Consider the following 20841-nt stretch of genomic DNA (forward strand, 5'->3'; position numbering starts at 1 on the left):
TAACCCATATCCCGAACTTTAGAAACTAGAGCCATGGTTAGGTTGCAAACTCATTGCATCATGTTGTGACTACTTGACTACTTGTGCATCTCTTACTTGTGCATACTTATTATGTGACTAAACTAACCATTTAGTTTGACTTGTGTTTGTAAATAAGTCTTAATAAACTAATTAATGATTAAAGGAATTTGCTTAATAAATTAATTTGAGCTAATAAATATGTCTTACAACGAGTCATAATCTCTTTAAGTCAACCCGGATTTTTATTCCCGTATACTGCACAAGCGTCAAATTGTTTTTGTCATAGCCCGAGTTATAGCAACAACTACGAGTCGTACAACATATGGATCTGTAGCCCCGAGTTTTATCTTTAATTTGGCGTTGGTTTCATCCCAATCAAAGTCACAGATCAAAAGTTATGACTAAAATACTACAACCTGTCCAGTTTAATGCATATACATGAAGTCTTAACTTAGTCTTTGCTTGAGTCTAGTCACATAGTCTAGCCACATGGTAATTACACGAGTCTTAACATGTCACCTACACTCAGTAGTCGTAGCACACACTTTGTGTATATGTCACCATGACCATGTCTTAGGTTCATGCATAAGTCCGTTTTTTCCGTCACTTGAGTTGGGGGTACATTCTATTCCTAATTTTTCCATTTCTGTCCTTCTACTTCATCTTTTTCATTCTATTCATTCATCCTATCTTCTTCCATCTATTGCATGTTGAATAGAGTTTGAGTCAAATAATGAATATCCCTAATTTCCCTTTCCACAGTACTTGGTCAAGGAGAGAAGGGCGATTAATCAATGACAACACCTTCATTCAAGTTCAACTTTTTGATAAACCAGTGAGTCGGAAAAGAAAAGCTAAGAAAATAATGGCAAGTCAAGAAGAAGTCAATGAACTTAAGAAGCAAATGGTTGACGTGACTGAGGCGTTGAAGGCTTTAACCGTCAAAATCGATGACCCTATAAAGCAACAACAAATGGACCTTAAGCAAGAAAGCTTGAGCAAACTATCTAGTGATTACAAGTTTTAGGGAATCAGTTTGCAAGGAGTCTTGGTGGACAAGGAGCTTCTTCTGCAGAAGTTCAATGCCAATGACATCCCAAAATTCAAGGCAGTAGATAATCCTTATCTTCACTTAAGAGCCTTTGAAACAATAATGAATATTAAGGGGATTGATAAGAAATTCATTCATTCCTTTTTTTCCTTGTCTCTTGAAACCGTTTGCCAACGATGGTTCTTTTCCCTTGACAAAGAGAAAACTTCCACCTGGGAATCGATAGTAAACGCTTTTATTGATAGATACAAGTGTAACATTTAATTTGAAACAGATTATAGACAACTCGAGATGCTAAGACAAAAAGAGAATGAAGGCTTTACTTCTTTCTTCAATAAGTGGAGGGAAACTTCCGCTAAGATGATTGAGGTGCCTACTGAAAAAGAATCCGTAAGGATGTTTGTCAAATATCTCCAAGAGAAGTATTTGAAGCATTTAAAATATCTACATAATTTGAATACTTTCAAGGCCGTTTATGACATCGGAATCGAGATCGAAGACGACCTCGCAAAGCAAAACGCTACTAACAATAATAACCACGGTGGCTGGAAAGGAAAGAAGAACAACAATCCTTCTGCTTTCGAAAACGCCCACTCTAGTAACAATGTTAGTACCTATAATCTCAGTGAAGTTTTAGCCATGGATAACTAAGGACCTAAGAAGCAACTAAGGAAATAATTCACCCCCATTGGGATGAGCTACAATACTGCCTTCAATCGACTCCATGCTAATGGACTCATCACTCCCATTGGACCTATTCAAGATCCCGCACCTGAAAAGAGATTGTCTAGCTGGAATCCAGATGTACATTGCAAAGATCATCGAGGTAGGGGTCATACTACTGAGAGCTGTTGGACGCTAAAGGAGGCTATCCAACATTTGATCGATAATAACAAGCTTCCCATTCCTCCAGCTAGCAAGAAGAGCGAGTGATGATAAAGCAAACGACAACAAGACAGAGGTGAGAATCAACGACAAGATTTCGTGACCTCATCTTTTTCTATTTGTATTTACCCTCTCCCCAATAACTCTAGCATAGGCACCTTTCTTTTCCCTTAGATTAATTTTGTAGATTCTTTCTTTTTCTCTTTTAATAAAATGAGCATTTATTTCCTTGCATATGATCATTGCATTGCATTGCATAAAAATAAAAATAAAATAAAATTAATCCATGTCAAAATAAGCACAAGGTATACCAATGATTTGAGGCACCCCTTGTAGCCACATCATATTACCTTTCACCCTTCAAATATGCAATCTTTTTTTGATAAACCACTTTGAGCCTCGTCTAACGATAGACCTTTCATTTTTCAACTCATATCTACCTAACCTTGGGATGGGATGGTGTGCAACTTATGCAATTTTCAATTTCATAAAAAGCTTGAGTGACTTCAAAAGGTTGAAATAGCAAAACAATAAAAAAAATAAATAAAAGTGTACAAAAGGGTAAATGTTCCAATGTCTTTGATATGAAAATGTCTTCGGTATGAACACGTCTCAAATTATGTCTCTTATCGAGTGCTCGGTACCGTGCCTGAGAAACATGAAAGCCATGTGACTAATAGACCGCATGATCGGGATTGCCCACACTTATAAAAATTAAATAGATGCTAAAGTAAAAGAGAAAAGAGAGCTAAAAAAGAGTTAATAGCCTCAAGCATAAAAGTATAAAGATTCAAAAGCAAGGTTGCACACCTTTGGGGCTTATCTAGGGTCTTGAGCCTTTATCTCTTTCTTCTATAACCTTTAGCCTAACCACGTTATAACCCTTAAAAAGACCTTTTTGAGGTATACACACACTTGTGCGAGGTTCTGCTAGAGCTACGTTCGGCCTGATTCCTAACGGATACGTAGGCAACCTCACATCGAGGTGCGGCCGTAATAAACATGCATTCATATTCACATTCATATTCACACACCATAATCATATCAAGGGATCTACTATGCTCATCCCTATCTACTTAGAGCTAGACTTGGGGCTTGATCCTTACATCATTAGCTTACCTAGCCTAAAGAGTAACCACCATTTGACTCTTCTCAATATATCTTTCCATAACTTAGCCTTCGCGGCCTAACCTTAATGTCAATATCACACACATCACAGATACATGACCAAATAGTCCTTCCCTTACGAACCTTTTGTCATGAAATCTTAACACAAAGTTGAAGCATGCCTTGTCATATCAAGATCAATCATTATTGCATCACAAAGTATGAAGTACTTAGCCTCCGTGCCTAAGTTACAAAAATACTTTCATTATCGAGTCAACTAGGATAGTCTAAGACGTTACAATCCTTGTACTATGAGAGATAACGTTAACAGGTTAAGCTAATTCAACATGCATCTTCAAAACACTTTACTTCGATTCTTTTTCGAATCTTTATTTTTCGGGAGAGAGTCAGTACCCTCCACAAAAATGACGAAATTTTTTTTCTTTTTTGCATTTTTGAGTCGCACGATCACATTACAATGCACACACGAGTCATGTATACATTGAGTCATGTCATGTCATATCACCTTGATTTGAGTCTAACACACGAGTCGTCATACCTTGAGTCATGTCAAGTCAATGAGTCAAGCAACACTAAACCTTAGGTCAACCCTAAGATAATTAAACAAATATGTGAAAAGTCCAATAGTCAAAGATATAAATGCAGGTACATCCCAGCAAGCAAGAAAATTCCCGAATTTTTTCAAAAAAAAATCGCGAATATGTTCACAGGAGATTTTTCCAAGATGAGAGGAGTTTGAGCAAAATTAAATGGATTAGCAACTTGGAGATGAAGAACTTTAATTTACAAAAGATTTGAGCGGATTTGGTTGAAAGGAAACGACCAAGTTCAAAGTTCGAAGCAAAACCAAGCAAGAGCAGAATAGGGAAAACTCGACTCCAGCGCTAGACGACAACATCTAGCGTCTGGCAACAGATTTCAGCGCCTGGCGCTAGAGCCAAAATTGTGGCGCCAGCAACTTTTCAGCGACGAAAGAATGCTCAGCTACTCAGAACGGTTATTTCGATCTCATACAACAATTTTGGGTTCCTTGGTACGCCAGTTAGCCCCTATAAGCAACTTGACATGATTTAGTAATCGGCTCGTTTATAATCGCAAATAAGTGATCAACCTAACGAAAGATCGCCTCACTTAGCTAAAAATGCCTAAACATTAGCTCATTGCAAAGGCACCAACATAATGGTTCACAAACACAAAGGCACTGACATACTAGTTCAGAATCACTGACATACTAGTTTAGAAGCACTGACATACAGGTTCACAATTCAAAGCACCGACATATTGGTTTACAAGCAGCAGAAGCGCCGACACACTGGCTAAAGCAAAGTTCAAGCGAGCTTTATAGATCAAAAAGCATTGGTCTTCGGTAGCTTTCTTCGGAATATTATCGCAACAACTGAGGATGACTTCAAGAGAGGTTATCTTCGACAACATTTTCTAAGATTGTGGAGGTTGTCACCAAGATTTGAGAAGATAGCACAAGATGGGCGATCTTCGACAGCGTTCGTTGAGATTGTGGAGGTTGTCACCAAGATTTGAGAAGATAGCACGAGATGGGCGGTCTTCGACGGCATTCGCTAAGATTGTGGAGGTTGTCACTAAAATTTGAGAAGAGCAGTTCGTGATGAGGCGGTCTTCGACGACTTTTGCTATGATTGGAAAGGTTGTCGCTATGATTCAAGAAAAAGACTCGAGATGTAGCAGCATTGATCGACGACGTTCCCTAGATTGCGGAAAATCGGCAAAACACACATCAAGATGGCGTTCACTAGATTGTGGAGGGTTGTCACAAACAACTGGAGGTGATTTCAAGTGAAGTTATCTTCAATAGCCTTCCCTAGCTTGCGGAAGGTTGTCACAACAACAACAACAAATCGGTTACCTTAAGAGACGTGTGCTCGACGGTGCAAGATAGGCGTTTATTAACTCTTTCATCTGTTTAACTAATGCTAGTTTTTCAGGTATCAACGTTACAAGAGTGGTTTAGGATCGTAGAACATTCTGAATCATTCTTCGTCCCTATCGATAGTTTGACTTTTATTTTCGAAACTTGCGTTTCTCCAAACTCAATCAAAGTGGGGGCTTCTGTAGACACCCATTTGTGTTTACCAAAAGCCAAACCCAGTGATGAGTGCCTTTCATGTTGAATCATAATCGAATGAAGTGAAAGTGTGGAAAGTCTACTGTCGCGGTTAGTTTTTAATTCTTTTCTTTCTCTCTGTTTTTGAAAACCTATTTTAAGAAAATAGCCAATCCAGTTTGGTTTGGTGAATAGAAAGGATCCAATAATAGCATAGTTGGATGGGGTTTGAAAAGGCCTTTCCAACGATATATTATAAGCCCAATTCCGATGAATAATGAGGAAGTGATGGCCAAAATACTAAACTAGGCCCAAACCGGATTTTACCTACGACCCAATGATCATATGGAGGGTCCAAAGGTTTAATCCTATTCCTAATTTATTAGGATTAATTAGAAGCTTCTATAAGTTTCTAAAAGATCTTAATTATCCAATTTGAAAAGATAAGATTAAAGAATTTGAGTTAAATAAAAACTTTCCTTTTTTAAAACTTTCTTTTTCTTTAATCCTAATTCTATTCGAATTTAAAGATCTTCAAAGACAGTCTGATATTATTTTCGTGGGTCATAATATTTATCCAAATATTATATGGTTGTATAGATATTGAAGTTATTTTTCCAATGATAGATTATAATATTAATTTCGAGCTATAACGAAAAAAGATATGAATGAGATACAAAACTCTATCTAAAACTGACACTGTCCTACTATTTTGGTTATATTTTTTTAACTACAAATTTATATAGTCTAATTTTAATTGGGTTGGAAAGTAGAATTCAAGATCTTTCCAACGACATATTATATGCCTTATTTGGACTTCTGGATCAAAAAATATGATAAAAACAAAATCCGCAAAAATTGTTGTCCATCGAATTCGGATTCTTTTCTGATTCTTCGACCCTCTTTTTTCTCTATAAATAGAGGTCATATCTCCCCTTTTTCAAATCACCAACTCTCATCAAGAAATTCTTGATATATTCTCTCTCTCTCTCTCTCTTTTCTAAACTAGCCTTTTTTCAAATACACAATTTCGCATTCACAAGGTCTAGACACACCTAGCCAAGTTCGAAGTTGCCTTCGCCCTAGACGTGAAAGGTTTTAATTTCTGAGGGTTTGGTCCCAAATCTCTCTTTAAATTATTATTTAATTTAATTGTTTTGTTTATTATTTTCCTTTAAGTTACTAACGCGTGTATTTTGTTATTAGAATGAGGTACGAGGAATCCAAGTAAGTGCTTTAATTGATTTATTGATATTATGATTTAGAAATCATGTTTAGGTTATTATTATGATTCCTATTGTCATGTTAAAGCGTTTTGATTTTCCTAGTATCATGTTTAGGGTAACAACTTAAATTTTTAATATCAAATTTGACAATTATGATTCCTGTGATGCTTCTTATTTTTCTTCTCTTAATAATCATGTTAGTATCATGTTAGGGTTAAAGCTTTGATTTTTATTGTTTAGTGACCTGCCAGGGTTTGTTATTAATCTTGTTAGTATCATGCCTAGGATCTTGCTGTTATTATGTTTTAACATGAACATGTTTATAATTATGATTATGATTTTCATTATTATTATTATGATTATTATGTTGCTTGATATTTATTTTTATTGCTTGATCACACCTTTTATGCATGTTTAAAGGGAATTTGTACTTGTAATCACGCTTATATAAGATAATTAATAATCTTTTTTAGGGTTAATTTGATTATAATTCAAGTGATCACCAATAATAGTTTTGTTTGTGCATTAATATTCAACCAACATAGATTAAACATGTTTAGGGTAAACCTATTGATTGCATGTTAGTCAGAAAGCGCACATGAATACGATCAGAATAAAGTAGAGGCCTATTAGTAGGGAAGGTTCAATCTCTTTTAGGTTGGATTTGTACCTTCATCCCCGAACTAACAGTCATCGTTCCAGACATATTGGAGATGACGATCTCCTGGATCGTTAAGGGGTGTAACCTTCACCTCGTGAACGGTTTACAAGTTCCTGAAACTTGTGGGCGACTCTTTTGCTCTATCTTCTTTCCCTTTGGACGCCACCGTATGTTAGTGTATGATTACAGTGAGGTTCAAGCTAGGGATAATGCTTGAAATATTCCCTACAGTAGCCCATCACTATTCTCATTAGTTCGGTTAGTGTTGTTTTAAAATGACATGTTTTCTTCAATATTTTAGGGACCTTGGGTTTCTATGTTTTGAAATCCTAAACCAGCCTCTAACATATCATTCAAGCATATGAGCATAGATATATATATCAAAAACATAAGTAAATGACAACTAGCATGACCCCTTGAGTTTTCTAGGGTTTTCTCTTACAACTTCATGGCTTTGTCTTCCAACAAACTAAGTCTTCTAGACATAACAAAAATTTATGCAACCACTAGTATCTACAATTAGGAATAATCTAAATATAAAGGTACGAAAATGGTTCGTAGGATGTATTTATATTTACAAAAATACATGAAGATAGCGCAGTCCGTATTTTCTATCCTAATCGAGCCCCATTAGTTGTCATTTCATAATGCATCAACACGCGTGAACTAGTAACTAACTTACGTGGTTAATCTGATTAACGCGCCTAATTAAAACTAGTCAAACGTGTTAACCGATTATTTGATAAACTGCAATTAAAAGTGCTTAAATAAATAATGAAACTCCCACTAAATTCCGCAACCATCTTAATTAATCCGATTAATTAAGCCGGTAAACCCAAAATTTTTCAAGTGTTGCTCAAACCCGAGGCCTATCCTCTAATTTTTAGTTAAAATAAATAAACATAAATAAAATAATTAAATTGGCTAAACGCAAAAAAAAATTGCATAGCCCTAAAACACCTAAGTGCTTAAAATCAAACCTCTCAACTTGGTGTGCTAGGCACCGAGGGCATTGCTTCTTTGTGCAGGCTCGCGCGCACAGCCATGGTCTGCATCAAGCGTCAGCCCGTAGCCTACATCATCACACTAGGCGTTATGCAGCCTATGAGGAATGCCCTCGACGCCATGGCCATGAAGGCCACTCAGGCTTGTTGTTGTTCGCGTTCTTGCTGCCTCCCAGCAGCACACTTCACACCCTTTACCTCACAAGATGCTGCCCCTACGCATAGCTAGCTCGAGCATCACACAACCGAGGCACCAGCCAGCATCCCTTAGCAGCCATATGCGAGTTTGCTTGTGGCTATTGTGCCTCGTTTGGCGTGCTCTTGCCACGGAAAAATTTCTGATTTTTGTATGACGTTTCTAATCAATTCTAAATTAATTTCATAATCAATATTTTGAGTAAAAATTGAAAATTAAAGCGAGTCCAACTTAATAAATTCATTTAAGTGCACAAACCACAAAATTAATCCAATAACTATTCTTTACATTAAATTTTGTTGAACTTGATGCAACAAAAATGAAGGGCTATTCTCACTATTAATTTTACCAATCATAAGTTAGTCATGAGATTTGACAAAAATAAACGGAGTTGTAATAATGAACATAAACATTCAATTAAAAAATTCCAACTTTAACTTGTTAATATTTGAAAAAATTACGTCTTCCAGAATGAATATTGATTAAATTTCAATCATTAGTTTGAAATTTTATGACTTTAATCGACTTAATAAATGATTAAATCAAGAAATTTAAGTAAACAATTAAGGAATTTAGAAAACATAAAGTTCCAACAAATTAAAGTAATTTAAGGTTAGATCTTTAATACTTAAGAGCCTCAAAAACTCAAACATTTCACACTTAAAGCAATTGATTTGCAATTATGTGAAAAGAAAGAGCCAACCATTAAGCACCAATTACTACAAAGTAATCATTATCAAACGTGGTCTAAAATTGCAAAAGCTTAAAGGAAAGAACCAAACACATTATCACAAATAACATTCCATTAGGATTTAAGGTTTACAAGATTTAAAATATTTCGTCAAAATGAAAAGCCCTTCGAAATAAGCATTTCTGGGAAGAATTTGGCTTTTTCACGGTAATTAAAGGGTTGAATCTTTTCCAAAACGTCATTTCCACCCAAATTTCACGAGTTTTGGGGGAAAATCTTAGCTCGGGAGCCAAAATTCAAATTAAAATGAGATTAAAATTAATAAAATTGAGCTACTAATCTAATAAAAGACCACAACAAGAAATTAAAGTTATTTTAACACCTTGAAAATATTAGTTACAAAAATAAATGACTAAGACTCCAATACCGCAGTTGAATTTCAGAAATTCCGACTTTCCACGGAAACAAAACCTAAACCCCAAGACTCGCTCACAATTAATATAACTAATAATCATATTTAACAAGACAAGAAAAATCATGGAATTTAAGCAATATATAACATCAATGAGGAAAAAAAGCGGAATTATGTCGCATTCTGTAGACACCCATTTGTGTCTCCCCAAAACCAAACCCGGTGATGAGTACCTTTCATGTCGAATCATAATCGAATGAAGTGAAGTGTGAAAAGTTTAGTGTTACGGATAGTTTTAATTTCTTTTCGCTTCTCTCTGTTTTTGATAATCTATTTTAAGAAAACAGTCAATCCTGTTTGGTTGGTCCATGATATAGGTCCAATAATAGTGTAGTTGGATGGGGCTTGAAAAGAGTTTTCCAACGATATATTATAAGCCCAATTCCGATGAATATTGAGGAAGTTATGGCCAAATTACTGAATTTAGCCCGGTTTGAGCCTTATATGCGGCCCAATGATCTAGAGGAGGGCCTAATATGGATTTATCATTCCTAATGCAATTAGGAATGGTTTTAGTCTTCTAGATTCTTCTAGAAGGTTCTTTTCATTCCTAATTCAATTAGCATTGATAAATTGACTTTTGTTGACTTTTTATAGTTTTAATAAGAATCAAAGAACGTTTTTGAGGAAAATACGATTTTATCCTCCTGTACGGAAATTTCTATCTGATTTTAAGAAAACGCGTGAATTTCTTAGTCAGCGCCAAACGCCAGCTGCAGCGCCTGACGCTACGCTTGGCGCCTGGCGCTAAGGCCAGCGTTTGGCGCTAATCTGGCTTTTTGCGTCAGAAATCTGTTTTTGATCTTTTATCTTTTTGGCTAATTTTCTTTTTAAATAGTCTTCTAAAAACTCCGTTTTGATTCACCAACTCTCAACAAGAAATACTTGATTCTCTCTCCCTCTTCTAGCCTAGCCTTTTACAAACACAATTCCTCATACATTAGCACTAGACACACCTAGCCAAATTCAAAGTTGCCTTCGCCCTAGACGTGAAAGGTTTAATTTCTGAGGGTTTGGTCCCAAATATTTATTTCAATTATTTAATTTAATTATTGTTTATTATTTTCCTTGAAGTTACTAACATGTGTATTTTGTTATTAGAAAGAGGTACGAGGCATCCAAGTAAGTGCTTTAATTATTTACATTGTTATTATGATAAAGAAATCATGCTTAGGTTGTTGTTATGATTCCTAATGTTATGTTAGGGCGTTTTGATCTTCCTAGTATCATGTCTAGGGTAACTTTAATATCAAGTATGATTAAAAATATTATGCCTTTTATGTTCTTCCTAATATTTATGATTGTTAGTATCATGTAAGGGCTACATATTTGATCTTTATTGTTTAGTGACATACTAGGGTTTGTTATTAATCTTGTTAGTATCATGCCTAGGATCTTGCTATTGTTATTATGCTTTAACATGATCTCTTGGATCGTTAAGGGGTGTAACCTTCACCTTGTGAACGGTTTACAATTTCCTAAAAAACTTGTTAGCGACTCTTTTGCTCTATCTTCTTTCCCTTTGGACGCCACCGTACTTTAGTGTATGATCACAATGAGGTTCAAGCTTGGGGTTAACGCTTGAAACATTCCCTACAGTTTTTGGCGACTCTACTGGGGAGGATTTCTATTTTAATTCCTGAAATTTATTTCAACAATGATTTAGAATGAGTGGATGAGACTCGAAAAGTTCTAAGTATTTCATGTGCGTAATTTTGATTAACATTATTCTCATATGCATAAAAAAGTTCTCATTGGAAAGACCATTCGTAATGAGTTAAAAACATAGGATTTTTACACATAGGAAATTTAAGAAATATCTTTCACAACTAGGATCGAAATAACACTGCGCGAAACTGGAAAATTTTATCGAGCACAGAAAGCTACTGAGGCATGTAGGAATTAGCGTCAGCGAACAGAAATTAGCGCCGGCATATTTACTTTAGCGCCAGAAGACAGCCCTGTCGCCAGGCGCTAAAGCCAAAAGCTGGCGCCAACCTCTGTTTGTTGGCGCCAAATTCTTCCAATACCGAGCCAGAAATATGCGTTCTAATTTCGACAAGTTTTTAGCATTGTTCGCTCAATCCTACTTCCTGATTGTGTTTTTCTCACTTTTGTGAAACCCATATGTGTTCTACATATGGACATAACCCTCTGGGAATTCATGCTCCATCTACCTGATTGAACGCTCTGAGCAACAAAGGGTACATCCGAGAATGTTGAATTCACCAAACCATGGAAGCGAGTTTTTCTAAACTCACGGTGTCCCATCCACTCGCGCCAACCCTTCACGGTTAGGCTTCCGCGCGGTGCATCCGGACAATTAACCATGGACCCTCTTTGACTAACCCATATCCCGAACTTTAGAGAACTAGAGCCATGGTTAGGTTGCAAACTCATTGCATCATGTTGTGACTACTTGACTACTTTTGCATCTCTTACTTGTGCATACTTATTATGTAACTAAACTAACCGTTTGGTTTGACTTGTTTTTGTAAATAAGTCTTAATAAACTAATTAATGACTAAAGGACTTTGCTTAATTAATTAATTAATTAATTTGAGCTGATAAATATGTCTAAAATTGAGTCATAGTTCCTTTAAGTCAACCCGGATTTTTATTCCTGTATACCGTACAAATGTCATCTTGGTTTGGTCATAGCTGGAATTCTAGGAACAACTACGAGTCGTATAACCTATGGATCTGTAGCCCCGAGTTTTATCTTTAAGTTGGTGTTGGTTTCATCCCAATCAGAGTCACAGATAAAAAGTTATGACTAAAATACCACAGCCTGTCCAGTTTAATGCATATATGTGAAGTCTTAACTTAGTCTTTGTGTGAGTATAGTCACATAGTCTAGCCACATGGTCATGAAACGAGTCTTAACATGTCACCTACACTCGCTAGTTTAGCACACACTTTGTATATGCCACCATGACCATGTCTTAGGTTCATGCATGAGTCGGTTTTTTCCGTCGTTCGAGTTGGGGGTACATTCTATTCCTAATTTCTTGATCACATCTGTCCATCTACACGCTTTCTCCATATCACCACCCTCATTGTTCTACCTTCTTCTATCCATTGCATGTTGAATAAAGTTTGAGTCAAACAATTAACAATGAATATCCCCAAATTCCTTTTCCACAGTACTTGGTCGAGGAGAGAAGGGCGATTAATCAAGGATAACCACTTTATTCAAGTCTTACTTTTTGATAAACCGATTTGTCAAAAGAGGAAGGCTAAAAGGATAATGGCAACCCAAGAGGAAGTTAATGAACTTAGGAGTCAATTGACTGACGTGACTGAGGTGTTAAAGGCTTTAACCCTCAAAATTGATGATCCTGTGAAGCAACAACAAATGAACCTCATGCAAGAAAGCTTGAACAAGCTATCTAGTGACTATAAATTTCAGGGCATTAGTTCACAAGGGGTCTTGGTGGATGTAGACACCTAAAAATGTCTCCCCAAAACCAAACCCGATGATGAACAACCTTTTACCGCCATTATTGGTCGGGTTGAGTATTTAATCTTGGAGTGCTTAAATCCATATTTCCATTTCATAAACCAACCCAACTCCTATCCCATTTCCCCAAATCATAACTTATTTTCCTCTTTTCGTGCCTTTAAACCCAAAATAATTCATTTTGTGTCCTTTAAAATCATTCATTTCGTGTCCTTTTTTTAAAAATGTTTATTTCAGTTTATTTTGGTCCATAATCTGGGTCCAATGATTGAATAGTTGCATGGGGCTTGAAAAGTGCTTTCCAACGATATATTATAAGCACAAATCCGAGTTATAACGAATAAGTTATGGCCAAAATATTAAACTGAGCCCAAACCGAACCTAAGCCCACCTTACCTACGACCCAATGATCATGTGGAGGGTCCAAATTATTTAATCCCATTCCTAAACCAGTTAGGATTAATTAGAATCTTCTATAAGTTTCTAAAAGATCTTAATTATCCTTTTTGAAAAGATAAGATTAAATAGTTTGAAATTGAATAAAACTTTTCTCTTTGAAAATCCTATTTCTATACGAATTGAAAGACATTCAAACAGAAAGATATTATTTTAGTGGCTCATATTTATTATCCAAATTTTATATAGTTGGATAGCCCTTGAAATTATCTTTCCGATGATATATTATAATATCAATTCCGAGCTATAACGGAAAAGATATGAATAAAATATCAAACTCTATCCAAAAACTAATACCGTCTCACTATTTTATCCATATATTTTGTTATACAAAGTAGTTTAATCCGATTCTAATAGGGTTAGAAATTAGACTTCAAGAGCTTTCCAACGATATCTTATTCATCTTATTCCGATTTCTAGATCAAAAGATATGATAAAAACAAAAACCGCAAAAACTGCTGTCTATCGCAAGAGTTTTAATCCGATTCGAACTCGATCTTTTCTTGAATCTTCGACCCTATTTTTTTTTTCTCTATAAATAGAGGTCATATCACCCCTTTTCCAATCATCAACAAGCTTGATCACAAGTTTATTCTCTTCTCACTCTTTAGCCTAAACACTAGCCTCCCTATTCTCTCATAATACTTCCCTTAAGCACTCTAAGGAGTCAATACAATACCCAAAGTTCAATACTTAAACCAAGACGTGAATGGTATAATTAACTGAGGGTTTGGACCAAATCAACTCTAATTTTTATTTAATTTAATTTCCATTTGATTTATATTTTTATTGAAGTTACTAACAGTTTATTCATGATGTAGCAATTCTAGGAAACGCGGAAAGTGAGTAACTAATCACTTAATTACTATTATTTTTATTCTTATTGCTAGTATCATGATTAGGTTTATTTATATTTGATTTGACTAATGCTATTATTATTAAATTGTTTCCAATATTAATGTTTATTCTATTTTTATTTATGATCATCATATTGCATGTTTAAAGAGAATATGTAATTGAAAATCACGCCTAATAAGATAATTTGGACAACTAGTTTAGGTTCTTTTTTAATCTTGTTGTTTAATTCAAGTGATCACAATATTTTAGAATTATGTGTTGCATTAACATTAAACCCATTTAGCTTAATAATGGTGAACGGTTTACAAGTTCCTTAAAAACTTGTTGGCGGCTCCCTACTTTTTTTGTCCCTAATCGTATATGTCAATTCCCCTTCCTATGAGTGCCAATCATATTCACACATGCTTTTACGTAGGCGCACTTCAAACGATGCCTGCAATTTGGCGACTCCATTGGGGAGGATTCTTGATTATTTATCGATTTGAGTGATCGGTATCTAATTAAGATGAGTGGATGAGACTTGAAAGATTCTTGAATAATATTCCTGTGATTTAATTGGCATTGTCACATATGCATATGTATTTTAGCTTACCTATTTTGGAACAATAGTACGTGTTCTACGTATGTGGCTAGCCCGGGGGATTTATGCTCTATCAACCCGAAAACGCTCATGGCAATAAGGGTTCATCCGAGTTTTTAAATCCACCCAAACCATGGAGTCGAGTTCGATTTCATCACGAACTCGCGGAGCCGCCAGTTGGCATACGCCCTCAAGGGAGGCTGCCTTGCTAACGCGTCCAAACTCTTAACCATGTTACCCTTTGACACCCAAATAAGCTTGACCATAGTCGAACATAGAACTTGACTTTAGGTTGCGAACTTCATTGCATCATTCGTTACAATGTGCTTATGTGTGCATTTTTTGACTTTTTATTTATTTATTTGTTTTCTCTTATCAAACCCTTTTTTTGTTTTATTAGAGTCGTGCCATAGTTTTTTTATTTTTATTTTTGAGTCACCCGGATTTTTATTCCCGTATACTGCACAAGAGCCAACTTGTTTTGGTCATAGCCGGATTTCTAGAAAGAGTTACGTGTCGTGCCACCTATGGATCTGTAGCCCCGAGTTTTATCCTTCATTTGGAGCTGGTTTCGTTCTAATCAGAGTCAAAGATCAAAAGTAATAACCGATATACTACAACCTGTCCACTTTAGGTGTCTTTTTAGCGTTACCCTTTTTTTTTTTTTTTTTTTAAAAAAAATATAAAAGATTCATGTCAAGCTAGTCTTAGCCAAGTCCTTTGATCCTTGTCAACTCATATAACATAGGATTATAGATTTTTTATTTTTTTTTTGTTTTTTTTTTATACCCATGAGTCATAACTCTTCTAGAATTCTAATCCTCTTCCTAGTTTCTTGTGATTTTTTGTGCTAACCTTAACATGTGTTCTTGTCTTTGATTGTGGTTGATATTATTTATGAATAACGATTGACAATGGACCGTATTCACCTAGTAAATAGCATAAACATTAAAATTGGATAAAATTAATTAATCAAGTTAGTTTGTCTTTTAGTCTTCCGTGCTATTTAGTCATTGGGTCTTTTGTTTTTCACAACGTCCTCATGTCTAGTCATGCGATCATACCACGAGTCTTAATAAACTCACCTAATCACACATGTTGAGTCATTGCACACACTTTGTCTTCGAGTAATGCACTATATTGTTTATGATCGTATATTAGGACCATGCATACGTCATTTTACGTTGTAATAGGAATGAGTGGAGTATTTCCAATCAGATTTCAAAATTGTTTCATACACTCTTCCTTTCCAATCCAAGTATTGAGTGAATGCATTAAGTGAAATCATCCTTATACAGTACTTGAGTCTAAAATCACTAGGCAATAGTTGGAAGAATAAGGGGAACGTCATTCCTTCCTTCATTTCTTCTAATCAAAGCATCAACAACAACAAATTTCTTGTCCCCCCTAGCGGTAACAAGTAATTCATAAGCAACCACGAAGACAAAGCACAAGACAGGTTTCCATACAAGATTTCATGTTTTTTTTTTCTTTTGTTTCAACCCTCTCCCCTAATAAGTCTAGCATAGGCCCCTGTTATCCATGTGTACTGTCTATGTGTCTTATTTCTTACCTTTTCCATCAATGAGCATTCCTTTCCTTTGCAATCGACCATCGAATTCATTCGCAAAAAAAAAAAAAAAAAAAAAAAGAAACAAAGAAAAAACAATCAATTACCGAACTAAACACAAGGTACACCAATGATTTGAGGCACCTTTGTAACCCTATCATTCCCTGTTAACCGTTCAATCACATATTCATTTCTTCATCAATCATTTTGAGTCTCGTCTAACGTTTGGCCTTCATTTCTTCAACCCACATTCACTTAACCCTGGGATTGGAAGATGTGTAATTGTATAACATTCAAAAAGCAAAAAAAAAAAAAAAAAAAAAAAAAAAAAAAAGGAAGCAGTAAAGCAACAATAAAACAATGTCTAAAGGCAAGTGTTCCAATGTCTTTGATATGAACACGTCTCAAATTGCGTCTTTCATCGAGTGTTTGGTACCGTGCCTGAGAAACATGAATGCTAAGTGAGTGATGGACCGCATGATCTGAGATTGCTTACATTGATTCAAAAAAATGAAAAAAAAAATTAAAGAAAAAATAATATGAAAAATAAAACTTGCAAAGTTTAATACATAATTTCATATCTTGGGGGCTTCTCTCAGGTCTTGAGCCTTTTACCCCTTTCTTCCTTAAACCTTCAGCTTAACCACATTACAACCCTTGAAAGACCTCTTTGAGGTGTACACACACTTGTGCAAAGTTCGGTTAGAGCTACGTTCGGCCTGATTCCTAACGGATACGTAGGCAACCTCACATCGAGGTGCGACCACATTCAATATTCATATCCATGCATGATTGAGTCAAAGAATATCCAATGCTTACCCTTACCCATCTAGAGCTAGACTTGGGGGCTTGAACCCACATCATTTAGCCTACCCAACCTAAAGAGTCATCATCTTTGACTCTTCTCATATATAATTCCTTCACCATAACCCTTGCAGCCAACCTTAGTATCACATTCACACACTTCAGTCACACATCCATATCCATATCATCATACTTCCTTTTATGAGCCCTTTATCATGAAATCTTGTTTCAACACTGTGCATGTTTCATCATATTTAAAGACAACATTTATTAGAAGAAACGTTGTATACTTGCTTAGCTTCCTGACCTGAGCAATATTCATTGTTTCATGCATCGCATAATGTGATGAGAAACATTTATATATAATTGATTTTTAATCATCCAAAGCATATCGTGCTTAGCTCCTTGACCTAAGCAACGTTCATTATGCAATAATCATTTCATCTATATGCGTGCTTAGCTTCCATACCTAAGTGACATTTAAGATCGTTTCTTTACACCATATATGATGCTTAGCTCCATGACTTAAGTTCATTCATCTATCGTGTCACATGATGTAATTGTCCTTAGCTTCCTAGCCTAAGGACATGCATAATGCATACATTACTTTCAAGAAAAGCAATTCAATCCATGCGATTCATTTTGTCTTGTTCAACGAGGAAGTTCAAAACTTCTTTCTTTTTTTTGCGTCTTTTCTTTTGGGGAAGTTTAAAAAAACTTTTTCAAAATTTTCTCATCGAGGGAAGCTCGAAAATAAAAGTTCAGTTTTCACATCTTTCTTTTTCGGGAGAAAGTCGATACCCTCCACTCATGACAAAAATGACAGAAAATTTTTGTTCATGATTAGGTTATTATATTGTGGCGTAGTGTTTTTCACATCTTTCTTTTTCGAGAGAAAGTCGGTACCCTCCACTCGTATATATTGTGTCAGCACACACACATATACACACACATACTCACAAGTCATACACATGTCATGTCACATCATGTCAAACTTTGTCAAGTCAGTGGTCAAGTCAATCACAATATATACGAGTCCATGGGCAAATTTATTTTTGCAGGTCTCATCTACAGCCCACGTTCTGGGACAAGCGAATCAACTAAAACCCACGTCCGGGGACAAGCGGACCATCTACAGCCCACGTCCGGGGACAAGCGGAACATCTACAGCCCACGTTCGGGGACAAGCGGACCATCTACAGCCCACATCCGGGGACAAGCGGACCATCTACAGCCCACGTCCGGGGCAAGCGGACCATCTACAGCCCACGTCCGAGGACAAGCGGACCATCTACAGCCCACGTTCGGGGACAAGCGGACCATCTACAACCCACGTTCGGGGACAAGCGAACCATCTACAGCCCACGTTCGGGGACAATCGAACCACCATCATTTCATGAGACAAGGTTCTCGATACATAGAGACTTGCAATCTCATCATCTGTCGACTTTCCTCAAGCATGGAAAGTATTATCCGGTGGATTTCTTCAAGCATAGAAAACCACCAAATTCCTTTGTCAGCTTTCCTCAATCATGGAAAGCATTATCGGTGGATTTCTTTAAGCATAGAAAAACGCCAAAATCATATGTCGACTTTCCTCAAGCATGGAAAGTGTCATCTGGTAGGTTTCTTCAGGCTTAGAAAGCTACCAAACTCATCTGTCGGCTTTCCTCAAGCATGGAAAGCGTTTCAACAAATGTCATCAGGTGGATTCCTTCAAGCATAGGAAGCTGCCAAACTCATTTGTCACCGATACACTGGTGCCAAATATGTATTCTATCCCTTTACTCTTTTATCTGTAGAACTAAAATTTTTCTGCAGGTATCGGCGTATACAGAATGATTTAGGATCGCAGAACGTCTTAAATTATTCTTTGTCCCTATCGACTACTTTGACTATCGTTATTGAAACTGGCGTTTCTACAAACTCAGTCAAAGTGGGGGCTTCTATAGACACCTAAAAATGTCTCCCCAAAACCAAACCCGATGATGAACAACCTTTTACCGCCATTATTGGTCGGGTTGAGTATTTAATCTTTGAGTGCTTAAATCCATATTATAAACCAACCCAACTCCTATCCCATTTCCCCAAATCATAACTTATTTTCTTCTTTTCGTGCCTTTAAATCCAATATAATTCATTTCGTGTCCTTTTTATAAAAACGTTTATTTCAGTTTATTTTGGTCCATAATCTGGGTCCAATGATTGAATAGTTGGATGGGGTTTGAAAAGAGCTTTCCAACGATATCTTATAAGCCCAAATCCGAGTTATAACGAATAAGTTATGGCCAAAATATTAAACTGAGCCCAAATCGAACCTGAGCCCACCTTACCTACGACCCAATGATCATGTGGAGGGTCCAAATTATTTAATCCCATTCCTAAACCAATTAGGTTTAATTATAAGCTTCTATAAGTTTCTAAAAGATCTTAATTATCCTTTTTGAAAAGATAAGATTAAATAGTTTGAAATTGAATAAAACTTTTCTCTTTGAAAATCCTATTTCTATCCAAATTGAAAGACATTCAAAGATAGACAGATTATTTTCGTGACTCATATTTTTTATCCAAATTTTACATTGTTGGATAGACCTTGAAATTATCTTTCCAATGATATATTATAATATCAATTTCGAGCTATAACGGAAAATATATGAATAAAATATCAAACTCTATCCAAAAACTATTACCATCTCACTATTTCGTCCATATATTTTGTTATACAAAATATTTTAATCTGATTCGAATTGGGTTAGAAATTAGACTTCAAGAGCTTTCCAACGATATCTTATTCATCTTATTCCGATTTATGGATCAAAAGATATGATAAAAACAAAAACTAAAGGTTTGGACCAAATCAACTCTACTTTTTATTTAATTTGATTTCCATTTGATTTTTATTTTTATTGAAGTTACTAATAGTTTATTCATGATTTAGCAATTCAAGGAAACGCGGAAAGTGAGTAACTAATAACTTAATTACTCTTTTTTTAATTCTTATTGCTAGTATCATGATTAGGTTTATTTATATTTGATTTGACTAATGCTATTATTATTAAATTGCTTCCAATATTAATGTTTATTATATTTTTATTTATGATCACCATATTGCATGTTTAAAGGGAATATGTAATTGAAAATCGCGCCTAATAAGATAATTTGGACAACTGGTTTAGGTTCTTTTTTAATCTTGTTGTTTAATTCAAGTGATCACAATATTTTAGAATTATGTGTTGCATTAATATTAAACCAATTTAGCTTAATAATAGTTTGGATCAAATTGAATATTTTATTTGCATGCCTTTGAGATCGCAAGAATCATTTTTCACTATAAGAATTGAGTAGAGGCCAATACGGGCAAATGTGACACCATGACTCACTTCGTACCATCATCCCCGATCATCCTTTCGTGGTTCCGAACCATATAGAGTTAGTAATCTCATGGATTATGAATGGGGTGTAACCTTCACGGGTCAATCGTTGTTGCCTATCGTTGTCCCTTATCGTGGTTGCCTTTTTATGATTCGTGAACGGTTTACAAGTTCCTTAAAAACTTGTTGGCGGCTCCCTACTTTCTTTGTCCCTAATCGTATATGTTAATTCCCACTTCCTATGAGTGCCAAGCATATTCACACATGCTTTTAAGTATGCGCACTTCAAACGACGCCTACAGTGGATAAAGAACTTCTTCCGCA

Source organism: Chenopodium album, chromosome 2 (assembly GCF_948465745.1).
Source record: "Chenopodium album chromosome 2, dcCheAlbu1.1, whole genome shotgun sequence".
NCBI classification, from domain to species: Eukaryota; Viridiplantae; Streptophyta; class Magnoliopsida; order Caryophyllales; family Amaranthaceae; genus Chenopodium; species Chenopodium album.